The 13,622-nt window shown below is 49.8% G+C and overlaps 1 long non-coding RNA gene across 1 annotated transcript; it reads right to left on the bottom strand.

Annotated features, from left to right (window-relative positions):
* Positions 1–2,716: 2,716 nt before the first annotated feature.
* Positions 2,717–7,296, bottom strand: LOC141409154 (uncharacterized). Its single transcript, XR_012428001.1, has 2 exons — positions 6,813–7,296; positions 2,717–4,691 (listed from the first exon to the last, which is right to left on the bottom strand). It is a non-coding gene; the product is annotated as an uncharacterized lncRNA (long non-coding RNA).
* Positions 7,297–13,622: the final 6,326 nt, after the last annotated feature.

Here is a 13,622-nt window from a genome sequence, read left to right as displayed (position 1 = left end):
GAGGAAATATATATAACCTTATATGCTAGAGATGGGAAAAGCTAAAATTTAATAAACTAAGCTTTAATTTCAAGAATTTAGAAAAAGAACAACAAGCCGGGCGCGGTGGCTCAAGCCTGTAATCCCAGCACTTTGGGAGGCCGAGACGGGCGGATCATGAGGTCAGGAGATCAAGACCATCCTGGCTAACATGGTGAAACCCCGTCTCTACTAAAAAATACAAAAAACTAGCCGGGCGAGGTGGCGGGCGCCTGTAGTCCCAGCTACTCCGGAGGCTGAGGCAGGAGAATGGCGTAAACCCGGGAGGCAGAGCTTGCAGTGAGCTGAGATCCAGCCACTGCACTCCAGCCTGGGCGACAGAGCAAGACTCCGTCTCAAAAAAAAAAAAAAAGAAAAAAAGAAAAAAAGAAAAAGAACAACAAAACCAAAAGGAATTGGAGGGAAGGAAATATCAAATGATAAGAGCACATAGCGAACTGCTAGTTCTTTGATACAAATAATAAAATGGGCAAACCTCAGTTGCAATTAATCCAGAAATATAGAAGGCAAAAATAACTGGTATGCAGGAATATAAGGGAGAAAACGTTAATCTAATACAAATTAAGCAGAAAGTAGTAAGCTGAATGAAAAGCTTTGAATATTTATATAAAATGGACAAATTTCTAGGAAAAAATGTGTTACCCAATCCTACAGTCATGGTTCAGTTTCTTTTTTTTTTTTTTAATTTGTCAAAGCACATATTAGACATTTTTACAACCATAGAATGAAGAAAGACAGAAGAATGACATGGAACTCAGCAACCAGGCGGGTTTAAAATGTTCTGCATGGTGAAAAACATTATAAAAGTTAGTGACAAATAACTGACTGGAAGAACAGATTTGCAAAATGTAAATAGCTCCAATCCGCGCCAAGATGAAAAGGCATGGTTCAGTTGCTATCTGTCCTTCGACCTCTCAGTCTCAAATAAATGAAAAGCCAGATGTATTTATGAAATTCTGCCACTAGGGGGAGTTCCTTCAGCCCAGCTTTCAGGTTCACTGTAGCTGAGTTTGTCATGCATGATGCGAAGTCTACTCCTTGCTGTGTCCGCTGATTGAGCAGAACCACTTGAAAACCAAGATGAAATGGTTTCCTCCTCAAGCAAGGGACATAAAGAACTGCCCATGAGGCCATAGGTGTGATTTCATGAAAAAATAAGACATTATACACAGGAGGAGTTGTAGGAATCTGGGCCACCTGCTTATATCACTTGGTTGTGATTTCTCGACCTCTTGAAGCCCATCTTGAAGTCTTTTATTTCCAAATTCACTTTTTAATGAATTACTTCTTCACATGCCCAACTTTTTAGCTTGGTGGGTCACAGAGCACCTACTTCATGATGAGCAGTTTGTATCGTGTATTCATTTCATATCCCATAGTCAGGGTATCAGCATCTACCAAGGCCTGGTAACAAGTCGGAAGCTCTTTCTCAAGAGATCCGCCATGTTCTGAAAAACAGAGCATGACTTTGCAACAAAAGTCATAGGGGTCTTCATCCTGGGATGCACCGACATTCTTAATTGTTCCACACACTTCAAGTACAATTGCATCTTGAGTTATAAACCCCAAGTTGTAAAGCTTCTTATACTACAGCCTGGACCTGCTGCAGATCCTTTCCTTGAACAGAGAACAACTCCAAACTGGGAGGATTAGGAGTGTCCTCAGCTCAGCAGTGAGCCAGAAATGTCCTGGGGCCAAGAGCCCCTGCTTATGGTTGGACAGTCTTAGAAAGTGGTGTGATGAGCCCTGGGCTCATGTGTCCCCACATCCAGTGATACAGGAAGGACCTGGAGAACCAATGTCCAATTCCTTCTGCCATGGGAAGACAAGGGAGCTTGGTTTAGCAGGTGAATCCGTCTCATCCCACTTTTCTGCCGGGAAATCAGGGCCCGTGGCGGTGGTGGTTCTGGTGGCCGTCGGTGAGGCAGCTGCAAACATCCTGATTCTCTGCCTCTACCTCATCCTCCTCAGGTGAGAGCTGTCCCAGAGACTAAGGGGAGGTGTGGGAAGAGCAGGGGCCACGACACTGAATTCTGGATCCCTGTGCTGGGGGGACCTGAATAAGTCAAGAGGGCCTGGGGTCAGCAGAGGCTGAGTTGTGGTGAAAATTCCACAGGGGCCAATGGTTATCCATGCCTGATGCTGGTCAAAAGTCCAGGGTGAGAGGTTCCTGCTATCATTGTGGAGGTGGGCTAAGCCTGCTCTCTCCATCTCAGTCCCTTAGCAGGGCACAGGGACGTGAGTCTGCTGCCCTCTGCACTGGGATCCAGCCACACTGATGGGCCGTGGTCTCTTGACTCAGTGTCAGGTCCCACAGGAGGAAGGCGGCAACAGCAGCAGGCGTGGAGGCTGCAGACACCGTCCAAAGTTCATCTCGCCGGTGAGTGTCCTTGGAGTCTCACCCTCTAACATCCCACTGGACACACCCCCAAAAGTGGCCTCCAGGGCTGCTCTGCTCAGCATGGCCAAACCTGAGCCACCCATCTTCCTCTTCAAACCCACTTCTCCTCCTGGGATCCCCCTAATGACACAGAGGCTGCATCTCTTAAAACCAGAACCAGGATGTGGGTCTCCACTTTGACCTCCTTCCCTTCTCCAGATCCCATAAATTACTAGCTCTTGTTCCTCCTTCTCCTAAGTGTTTCACATGTCCATGTGAAGCGATCACCAAACAGACTTTGTGTGAGCAACATGGCTGTTTATTTCACCTGGGTGCAAGCAGGCTGAGTCCGAAAAAGGAGTCAGCAAAGGGTGGTGGATTATCATTAGTTCTTGTAGGTTTTGGGATAGGCGGTGGAGGTAGGAGCAATGTTTTGGGGGCAGGGGGTGGATCTCACAAAGTACATTCTCAAGGGTGGGGAGAATTACAAGGAACCTTCTTAAGGGTAGGGGAGGTTACAAAGTACATTGATCAGTTAGGGTGGGGCAGAAATAAATCACAATGGTGGAATGTCATCAGTTAAGGCTATTTTCACTTCCGTGGATCTTCAATTGCTTCAGGCCATCTGGATGTATACGTGCAGGTCACTGGGGATATGATGACTTAACTTGGGCTCAGAGGCCTGGCACTAAGAAGGGTTCATCTTGGAGCCCTTTTCTCCATCCTGGCCCTGGTTATTCCTAGGACCTCACCTTTTCCCTAGTAACTGAACCCTTCTCACCTCCTGCCTCCATCTCTCCTGACACAGACTCCAGGCTGTGCTTCCAGATGCGTCCAAGTCCAGTCCCTCCACAGTCTGAGCGGCCGTGCTTCCTCTCCATTGCTGGAGAATGAGGTACAAATGCAACAGCCTGGATTGAAGGCCGTGCACGATCTGTCCCCTGCTGGACTCTGCCCCAGACAGTGCGCAAATGGCCAAAAGCACATGAGAAGGTGCTCAGCATCATTAGTCACTTGACAATCACAAAACCTAACTGCAAAGGAAATGCTACTTCACACCCATTCAGAGAGCTGCTAAAAGTTAAAAAAAAAAAAAAACCTGGCATACTTAAATATATAAATGCTTGATATGATGATATTAATAGATACAACTAAGTAGTTAATTGCTTACCACCCACATATCATGGTTTGGATTTCAGAGAGGCAATACGAGGCCAGGTGCGGTGGCTCACACCTGTAATCCCAGCACTTTGGAAGGCTGAGGTGGGCGGATCATTTGAGGTCAGGAGTTTGAGACCAGCCTGGCCAACATGGTGAAAACTGGTCTCTACTAAAAATACAAAAATTAGCTGGGGATGCTGGTGGCCACCTGCAATCCCAGCTACTGGGGAGGCTGAGGCAGGAGAATCACTTGAACCCAGGAGGCAGAGGTTGCAGTAAGCTGAGATCACACCACTGCACTCCAGCCTGGGCAATAGAGCAAGACTCAGTCTCAAAAAAAAAAAAAAAAAAAAAAAAAAGAAAGAAAGAAAAAAGAAAAAAAAAAAAAAAAGAAAGGAAGAAAAGCGTCACAAATGTAACAGCTACAAGAACAGACAGATACAAGCGTTTTGCATTGTGTTTTGAATATCTTGAATATTATGAGCCAGAGTCCCATGTCTGAGAGCAGAGCAGGGTGGAGGAGGGAGCAGCAGGGAGGATGGGGCAGCCTGTGTGGGGCCCTGAGGCCACGCAGGAACCTGGAGCCTTTGGGGAGAGCAGAGGCTCAACTGGATTCTCACTCTAACAGGACCCTTGGCTGCTCTGGTCTGAGCAGGCCCGCATGGGTCACAGCAGCCACAGAGAGACTGGGAAGGTGCTGCTGGGCCCTCCAGGAGGAGGGATGGGGCTGAGCCAGGGAGGCAGGGTGGGGTGAGGACACGTGTTTAGATGTGTATGGAAGGTCAAGGTCACAGAGTTTTCTAATGGATGTGGTCAGAGAGGGGAAGGGAAGAGCAAGGATGGGGCCAGAATGTTCCCCTGAGCACTGGGAAGGAAGGAGATGTGTCCATGGAGGACTGCAGAGCAGAGGCTCTTAGGGGTGATTTTGATGATGAGGGGTCACTGGACATGGAAGAGGGGAAGTCAGGGACACAGCTGGATGCAAATGCTGGAGCTCAGGAGAGTGGTCCAGGCTGGAGGTGTTGAGGTCACAACGATTCCAACAGGTGGTCATCTTTATGCAGTCATCCCCTTTGTCTCTGATTTGGATTTTTTGCAGTTTTGCAGTTACCTGTGGGACAGTACACTGAGGGATTACAACAGAAAGAGACCACATTCACACAACTTTTATTACAGCAGATTGTTATAATAGTTATATCGTATTATTTGTTATTGTTCATCTTTTACTGTGCTCATTCTTAAAATTTATCAGAAGTGTGTATTTCTAGAAAAAACATAACACATACAGGGTTTCCTCTGTCTGTGATTTCCGGCATCCACGGGGGGTCTTCGAATATATCCACTGTGGATCAGGGGGACTACTCCAGAGTAAATCTTTATAGTGGAAAATGATGACAAGAGGTCAGGAATATGACAACTCCTCCAATAATTAAAAACCGACTTCACGTATGAATCGATTTCCCTTCTGGCTCTCCGCCCAAAGTAATTGAAAGTAGGAACTTAAATGGATATTTACACTCCCAGGTTCATACTCGTATCATTCACTGGAGCTGAGGGGTGGAGACAACCTCAGTATTTCTGGACAGACGAATGAACAAAGTGATATAAACATATATTTGAATATGTCAGGCTTAAAAAGGAAAAAATAAAATGGACACCTGCTACCACATGGACGGACCTTGAGGACATTATCCCAAGAGAAATACACCAGCCTCGAAAAGTCAAATACGGTAGAGTTCCGCCTACATGAGGTTCCCAGAGGAGTTCTGTTCACAGAGACAGTGAGTGCAAAGGCATTTGCCAGGGGCTGAGGAGAGGGGGAATGGAAAGTTCCTCTGGCTAAAGAGTCAGTTTTGCAATATGAAAGAGTTCTGAAAGTTGGTTGCACAACAGTGAATATACTTCACAGAACTGAAATGTGCACTTAAAAATAATTACAATGGTGATGTTTACATTATATATATATGCATATATATGTGTGTATATGTGTGTGTATGTGTGTGTGTGTGTGTATATATACACATATATATATCTACTGAACTTAAAAGTTTCTTGAAAGGGGAAGAGGTGATTGCACGTAGAGAAGAGAAGTTCACAGGACAGAGACCCAGGAGAATCCAATGAGGAAGATGCACCTGAGAACTCAGGTGCCTCGGCATCCCCTCTTATTCCTATGGACAACCCTTTACCGTGGGATCCAGACCCCATTTCCCCACACCCCTAGAACACTGGGCCTCCTGGACCCCAGAGGCTGCATGGCACTGGGACCTTGTTACTCTGTCTCGCTGCACCGGCTCCCATCCATCAGGCAATAACTCACAGCTGGATAATGATGTTCATCGTTTATTGTCTGCTCCCTGCCCCGGAGAGTAACCTGGAGCAGGGCCAGGTGGGCATCTTCCTGGGACTCCTTCTGCAGCCACACCTGCCCTGCCCTGGCCTCAGGGGCCCTCCCTCGGAACCTGTAATTTTTTGACTCCTCATTTGAATACTTGATCCATCACCACCACGTGCGCCAACTCAGGCAGCTTATCTGTGGTCCCTCTGCCTCAATTTCCTTTTATGTGGAATGGAAAAGATAGCCCTGAGCTTATCGCAGGAATTTAGGAGGAAGCAATGTGATTAGTCCTTGCCTGTGCTATTTTCCTGCCGCTGCTGTAACAAATCACCCCAGTGTCTGTGGTTTAAAACAGCAACACTTTCCTTCTACAGTTCTGGAGTTCAGAAGGATGGAATGGGACTCCCTGGGCTATAAAATCAACACTGGTTCCTTCCGGAGGCTCCAGGGGAGAACCTGTTTCCTCACCTTTTCCAGAGTTCAGCAGCCACCTGCATTTCTTGGTTCATCATCCCTTCCTCAATGTCAAGGCCAGTTTTGTGGCATCTTCTCTCCTCTCTGACCTCTGTTCATTTTCACATCTCTCTCTGACTCTAATCCTTCCCCTTCGCCTTTTACGAGGGACGACACTGGGCCCATCTGAATAGCCCGTCTCAAGATCTTAAACTTCATCACACCTGCAAAGCCTCTTTGTCTTGTATAGCAACATATTCACAGCTTCCAGGGATTAGCAGGTGGACATCTGCTGACCACATCATCCAATCAGAGCTAGGCATTATTATTAATAAATATTTACAGAAATGATAAAGAAATAAGTGGAGCCCAGGAAATATGGAATTAATGAATGGATCAGTTGACAATGATCCTATTCCCGGCCCCTCATGCAGCTCTTACCTGGTGGGATCCTTCCCTCTCCTCCATCAGGGCTCATCAGCAGGGTCCTGTCCACGAGCCGGGGTCTCCCCACAGGTGCTGAATGCAGCTTCAAGGCTGAGACAGACCAGCCCCAGGTGGAGCCCAGGCTGAGGGATGGGCTGGGTGCTCCTGGGCTGGCTGGGAGGCTCCTAAACGAGGCAGTCAATTGAACGTGATCTGGACTGTCAGGGTGACGTGGGAAGAGTCCCAGCCATGGGATGCTGTTAGGAGCAGGAAGCCATCCCTCTGTTCCCGGGTCACTGTGGCAGCAGTGGGCTGTGGGCAGTGGCAGCAGTGGGCTGTGGGCAGCTTTCCCTCTGCTCCGGGGTCACTGTGGTAGCTGCAGGCTGTGGGCGGCTGTCCCTCTGCTCCGGGGTCACTGCGGCAGCAGCAGGCTGTGGGTGGCTGTCCCTCTGTTCCTGGGTCACTGCGGCAGCAGTGGGCTGTGGGCGGTTGTCCCTCCGTTCCTGGGTCAGTGCAGCAGCAGGCTGTGGGTGGCTGTCCCTCTGTTCCTGGGTCACTGCGGCAGCAGCAGGCTGTGGGCGGCTGTCCCTCTGCTCCGGGGTCACTGCGGCAGCAGCAGGCTGTGGGTGGCTGTCCCTCTGTTCCTGGGTCACTGCGGCAGCAGTGGGCTGTGGGCGGTTGTCCCTCCGTTCCTGGGTCAGTGCAGCAGCAGCGGGCTGCGGAGAGCAGGTGCAGGAGGACTCTTCTCAGGTCCATCTCTGTGCTCTCTCCCAGAGGGGCTCCCTAAGCCCCTGCCCAGGGGACTTTCTGCAGCCCCCAGAGAGCCCCCTTCTGGCACCCTGGCTGCAATTGATCCACAATAGGGGATCAGTTAATGGGTAACTCATCTTTTTGGGAACAAGGTTCTTAAGATTCTATAAATAAAAGTTTAGAAAGTGAAAAGAAAAGTTAGACTGGGAGAAAATATCTGAAATGCACCTATTTAACTAAAGGCTTATATATGGAAAATGTTATATAGAGGACTCTCGCAAGAAAACAATAAGCCAACAAAATCCAATTGAAATATAATAAGCTAAAGAATTGATTATATTCTTCACAAAGAGGAGAAACAATGGTCGTTAGCACATGAAATTATGCCCAGCCTCACTTCTCACTGGGGAACCAAAAATGAAACCAGAAGGAGACACCACCCCACCCATATCAGAATGGCACAAACTGAGGGCATCTCTCCTGACCACCTTGTACTGAATGACAGTATTTAGGGAAGAGAAACTCCTTCTCCACCGGCTCATAGAACGTCTGTGTTCTCCTTTTGCTTTCCGTAAGTAACATGCTGCATGGCAACTACTTTGAAGACGTTATTGAAATTTCTTATATCCAGAAACTAGATGTTAAAAAACCCTTCGTATTCATATATTTAAATGCCCATTGTGCTGCTTGATATTAAGAAATCTACACTGCATGGTAGAGGGAGGAAGACTTTCTCCACACCCTCTGAGGGTTGGGTAATTAAGCCTAGGAAATAAATGGACAAGAGGCAGATGAGCAGGAGAAAAGGAATCAAGGTCCCTGCGGTCTGCAGGCCTGGGTGTTGCCGTTACTCTCTGTGGAACGATGAGCTCTGACTGTGTGTGGGTCTGAGGTTCCTCTTCTGTGCAGGGCTGAGGTCCCCAGCTCCTCCCCAGCTCCCCATGGGTCCTGCAGCCCTTCCTGTCCACTCCCTTCCCCTTCTCTGCTCACACAGGGAGCTCAGGGAGCCTCTGCCTCAGAGATGTTTCGGCTGCTGCTGCCCCTGCTGTGGGCAGGTGAGTGGCCCTGGGCAGAGGAGCTGTGGGGCTGGACCAAGCTGACCCTTGTGTCTACCCCGGGGGCCCTGGTTCAGGATGCCAGATTCTGGCTGGAAGTGCCCAACTTGGTGCCAGAGAACCTGTGCATTTTCTTGCACTGCTCCATCTTCTACCCAAAAAATCGCTGCAATGATGCTACCCCAACGATGGCTACTGGTTCCAGGGTGGGGCCCATATACACGACGGCACTCCAGTGTCCACAAGCAACCCAGATCATTACGTGCAGAGGGAGACCCAGAGCTGATTTAACCTCATGGAAGACCCCTGGGCCAACACCTGTTCCCTGAACATCAGAGAAGCACAGAGAGGAGACATGGGCACACACGTTGTTTGTTTGTTTGTTTGTTTGTGGTGAGGTGAAGTCTTACTCTGTTGCCCAAGCTGGAGTGCAGTGGCATGATCTCAGCTCACTGAAACCTCCACCTCCTGGGTTCAAGTGATTCTCCTAACTCAGCCTCCCCAGTAGCTGGGACTACAGGCATGCGCCACCGTGCCCAGCTAATTTTTGTATTTTTAGCAGAGATGGGGTTTCACCACATAGGCCAGGCTGGTCTTGAACTCCTGACTTCATGATCCGCCCGCCTTGGCCTCCCAAAGTGCTGGGAGTACTTGTGAGCCACCGTGCCTGGCTGGGCACACACTTCCTTAGGGTGGAAACTGTATTACGTGAACTGTATTTACAGAAATCAGCGCTCTGTGCGTATGATGGGTGAGAAATGGCATCACACAATGACACACAGAGGGATCCTGAGGGCCCCCAGAGCATGGCCAGGCTGGGCCCCCTGCATCTCATCCTGGGAGGGACCTGAGGGGACTGGGCGCTGGGTCTGGCTGGGGGAAGACAGTTGCCTTAGGCAGAGGATGGTCTTAGGGACACACTTGGGGTCCCTACCTGCAGAGCCTGGGTCTCTGTCTCCTCCCCAGCTCTGACTCAGACACTACATGCACATTCAGGAAACCCTAGAATCTCTGGACACTCCAGGAGCATAACCCCATAGTCCCATAGGCCTGTAAGAGGGAGTACCCCCACCTTCTCCTGGATCTGGGGTGACCTCCACCTCTCTGAACCCCAAGACTCCCCACACCTTGGTGCTCACACTCAGCCTGGGGCTGCAAGACCACAGCACCAACCTCACCCGCGGAGAGCCCTTCCCCAGAGCTGGTGTGACTGTGGAGAACCCCCCAACACAACGTGCCCTGACAGTGCTGGGTCAATATGCTGGTGTCCCTGAGGGCAGGGGATGTCAGGGAAGTGGAGCAGGGCCTGTGATTCTGGGGAATTCTTCTTGGGGGACTGTTCTTAGGGGCCTGGCTGGGGTCAAGGTGGAGGGAACACTCAGACCCCACCCCCTTGCTCAGGACCGCCCATCACTCGGCAGGTGGTCAGTTAGTGATTTCTACTCCAGATGCTCCACAGAACCTGGGCATCCATGTCTTGGGGACAGCAGCACAGGTGGGAGAGGCCCTCAGCTTTCTGAATGGGGTGGGTCTCTGCCAGCCCTGGGGAGAATTGAGGTCTTAGGGGTCCAATAGGGGAAGGTCATTGAGTGTGACCAACACAACCCCTCACTCTCAACCCGTCCAGTCTCGCTTCTGCCCCCTCTCCAGGCCGGGGCTCTCTAGGGTCACTGTGACTTCCCAGCTGACAACCCACTGTCACTGCCGGTTGTTGGGAGCCAAAAAGGTCAAAGGGATTGTGACCAACCCAACATTCCACTGGAGGCTATATGATCAAACAGCAAACTGTTTATCATGAATGCAGGATGTGGGCAAACTCACACTGCGCCTGCTGCCAGAAGGTTTGCTGAGGCAAATCACTTCCTGGTGCCGGGCTCCTTGACGTTATCTACTGGGACATCTAGAGCCTTTTGTTTGAGGAATGCAGTCTTGCAAGCCTACTCTGGATCAAGCAACAGACCGGCAATCACCCCCACTTTCTTGCTATCTCCTTTACCGAAAAATACAAAGGGCTGTGGAAGATCAGGGCCCTTGTCTACTAGAGGCAAGGTGCCCCCTGACCCCTTCTTCCAAACATATTCTTTTGTCTTTTGTCTTTATTCCCACATTTGTCCTCCTTTGTTCAGTCCAATACAGGGTTGTGGGGCCCGTAACAGCCAGTGCTTCCTCTCCCCCATCCTTCCCTCTCCCCTCGATCTCCCGGGACAGCCTCCTCCCGGTTCCCTGCCACTTCTCTGGCTGTGCCATCCCCGCCTCCCACAGGAACCTCAAATCCAGCAGTTCCCGCAGTGGGGCCCCGGCCTCCAGCCACTCTCTGCATGACTCTTCCAGGAAGCCCCTCCACCCTGGTGGTCCCAGTCCTACCTCTGCCCTGAAGACTCCCATAAATCTCTGCTGGGTCAGCTGGTGCCGAACACGTCCCACTCCCCCTTGGGAGGCCCCTCCTGTCTGAGCAGCCGGAGTCAATGTCCCCGAAGTCCCTTTGCACATCCCTGTATTTCCCCAGTACTTTCCAGTAGTTGGTGAGTTTTGCAAACTTGACTTCTGGAAAATGTCTCAACTCACTCTTTTCCTCCATCCCCACCTCTGGCCTCGCTCACCTGGACTCGGGTGATGCCTGGACCTGCAGCAACCTCCCTCCTGGCCTAGCAGCCTCTGGTCTTGCTCCCTCCAGCCCACCGCAATTCAGACCCCAAAGAGGGGTCTCTCTCTGACCAGATCTTTCCCTGTCCCTTCCCTACTCAGTTCCTCCCTTGGCTCCTGTGGCCCCAGGAGAAAGCCCAAGTGTGTCACCTGTTTTGGTTCTTCCAAGTGGCCAGAACCACGAGGGTTAGCGCCCTCCACAGTTATGCACATCAAGGCTGGTCATCCCGGGACACTCTCTCCATGTCCTGATAGGGCCAAGTCCACCCCATGTTTCCATACCCCTGTCCCGGGATCATTAAGGCGCCTCCCCACCCCTGTATGCTGGGGGTCTTTGCCCCTACTTGCCCTTGCTTGCAATGCTTGTCACAGAAACGCTGTTTCCTCTCCTGAGTCTGGGGGAGGACACAGGGAGAGAAGGGCCTCTCCACCCTGCCCCTCTGGCTCTCTCGGTCTTCCTCCTCCCACAGGTCCTGGGCAATGCCCACTCCTGGTGGATGCAGCAGGGCAGTCCCTAAGCCTGGTCTGTGAATGCTGACAGCAGCCCCCCTGCCAGGCTGAGCTGGTCCCAGCACCTCCCGGGCTCATCTCTTGCTGGGCTCCCGCCCCATCTCCCGGAGCCTGGCTGTGCAGGGCGAGTGTTAGCTGAACACCTGCTTCTAGGGGGCCACAGGCAGGGGAAGTGTGGACTCAGGAAACTCCCACCTCTTGCCCTCTCCAGCTTTTCCTATGCCTGGTACCACCTAATACTGACCCCAAATCTCTGAAGAGCAGTGAGGCTCCTGACCTCTGACCCTCACCCTGCTAAAGGAGGTCCAAAGTTGGGGCGGGGGATGGCTTCCTTTTAACCTGTAACCTCACCTGGATCTACTGCACCAGGGGAGAAGCTGTTCTCAAGGTGTCCTGGAATTTGAGCCCCCACATTTTGGCTGATCTCACCCATCTTCTTCTCCCCAGAAGAACCTTCCACAGCGCTGGTCTCTCCTCTCAGAACTGTGTTTACCCCCCTGGTTCAGGGGCTTCCGAGGGGCAGTGCTGCTCTGGGTGATGGGAGCTCACTCCTCACAGCAGGGCTGAGGTCTGGGCTCCAGAGCCTGACAGAGGGGAGGGACCTTCAGACCTTGTGTCCTGAGACTCACCCTGCACAGGGCTGGAGCAAAGAGCTCTGGGTGCTCCGGCCCTGCCTCCCATGTAGAATAACTTCTCTCCACCCCTCACCTGTGTTCCTCATGACTCTTCCTTATGGCCCTACAGGAGCGGTTGTCAGGACAGGTGAGGAAATAGACTGATATGCTTGACTACAATTTCAATTATTCTTCCTGTAATGCCTTGTTTCTGTGTGCTTACTTTAATGTGGGCTTCATAAGCCCCAAATTCATTCCCGTAACGTAGTTTTACAAATCCCATAATATGTTTATTTTAAACAGTTAATTTTTTGTAGATTTTTTATTAGGAAAATAAACTATTTTATGTTTATCCACATATTTACCACTTCAATTATTCTTCATTACTTTGTATACGACCGATTTTCTCTATGGTATCATTTTCCTTTTGCCTGAAGAACTCCTATATTTCTTAACGTGTAAAGATGGTGATTAATTCCCTTAGTTGTGGTTTGTCTGGAAACATTGCATATACATTCATTTAAAAAATATTTTCATGGAAATTTTAATGAAATTCCAGGTTAACATTTTTCTCTCCGGTAACTTAAATTGTTTTGGCTTGTGTAATTTCTGATGGGAATTCTGCTGTAATTTTTATCATTATGCCTTGTTTATAGCTTGTGGTTTTCTCTGACTGCTTGTAATTTATTTTTATTAGAGGTGGAGTCTTAGTCTGTCCCCCACGTTGGAGTGCAGTGGCGCAATCTTGGCTTACTGCAACCTCTGCCTCCTTGGTTCAAGTGATTCTCCTGCCTCAGCCTCCTGAGTAGCTGGGATTACAGGTGTGTGTGTCACCATGCCTGGCTAATTTGTGTATTTTTAGCAGACATGAGGTTTCATCATGTTGGCCAGGCTGGTCTCAAACTCCTGACCTCAAGTGATCCACCCACCTTGACCTCCCAGAGTGCTGGGATTACACATTTTTATGATTAACTCTAACCCTTCTCAAACTTTTCTTAAAAATAAAAAAGGAGAGAATATGCCCTAACCCATTCTATGAACACAGTATTACCTGGTAATACGAAAGACATCACAAGAAAATGCAACTACAGCCCAATATCGCTTAAGAATATAGATGCAAAAAGTCCTAAAGAAAATGCCAGCAAACTGAATCCAGCAGTGTATTAAAGACTATACAGCATACTGAGTGGGATTTATCCCAGGAATACGAGGGTGGCGTACATATGAAAACCTATTGATGTAACACAGTACGT

The sequence above is a fragment of the Macaca fascicularis genome, chromosome 19 (assembly GCF_037993035.2).
Source record: "Macaca fascicularis isolate 582-1 chromosome 19, T2T-MFA8v1.1".
Lineage (NCBI taxonomy): Eukaryota > Metazoa > Chordata > Mammalia > Primates > Cercopithecidae > Macaca > Macaca fascicularis.
This window is presented reverse-complemented; position numbering and strand designations above follow the sequence as displayed.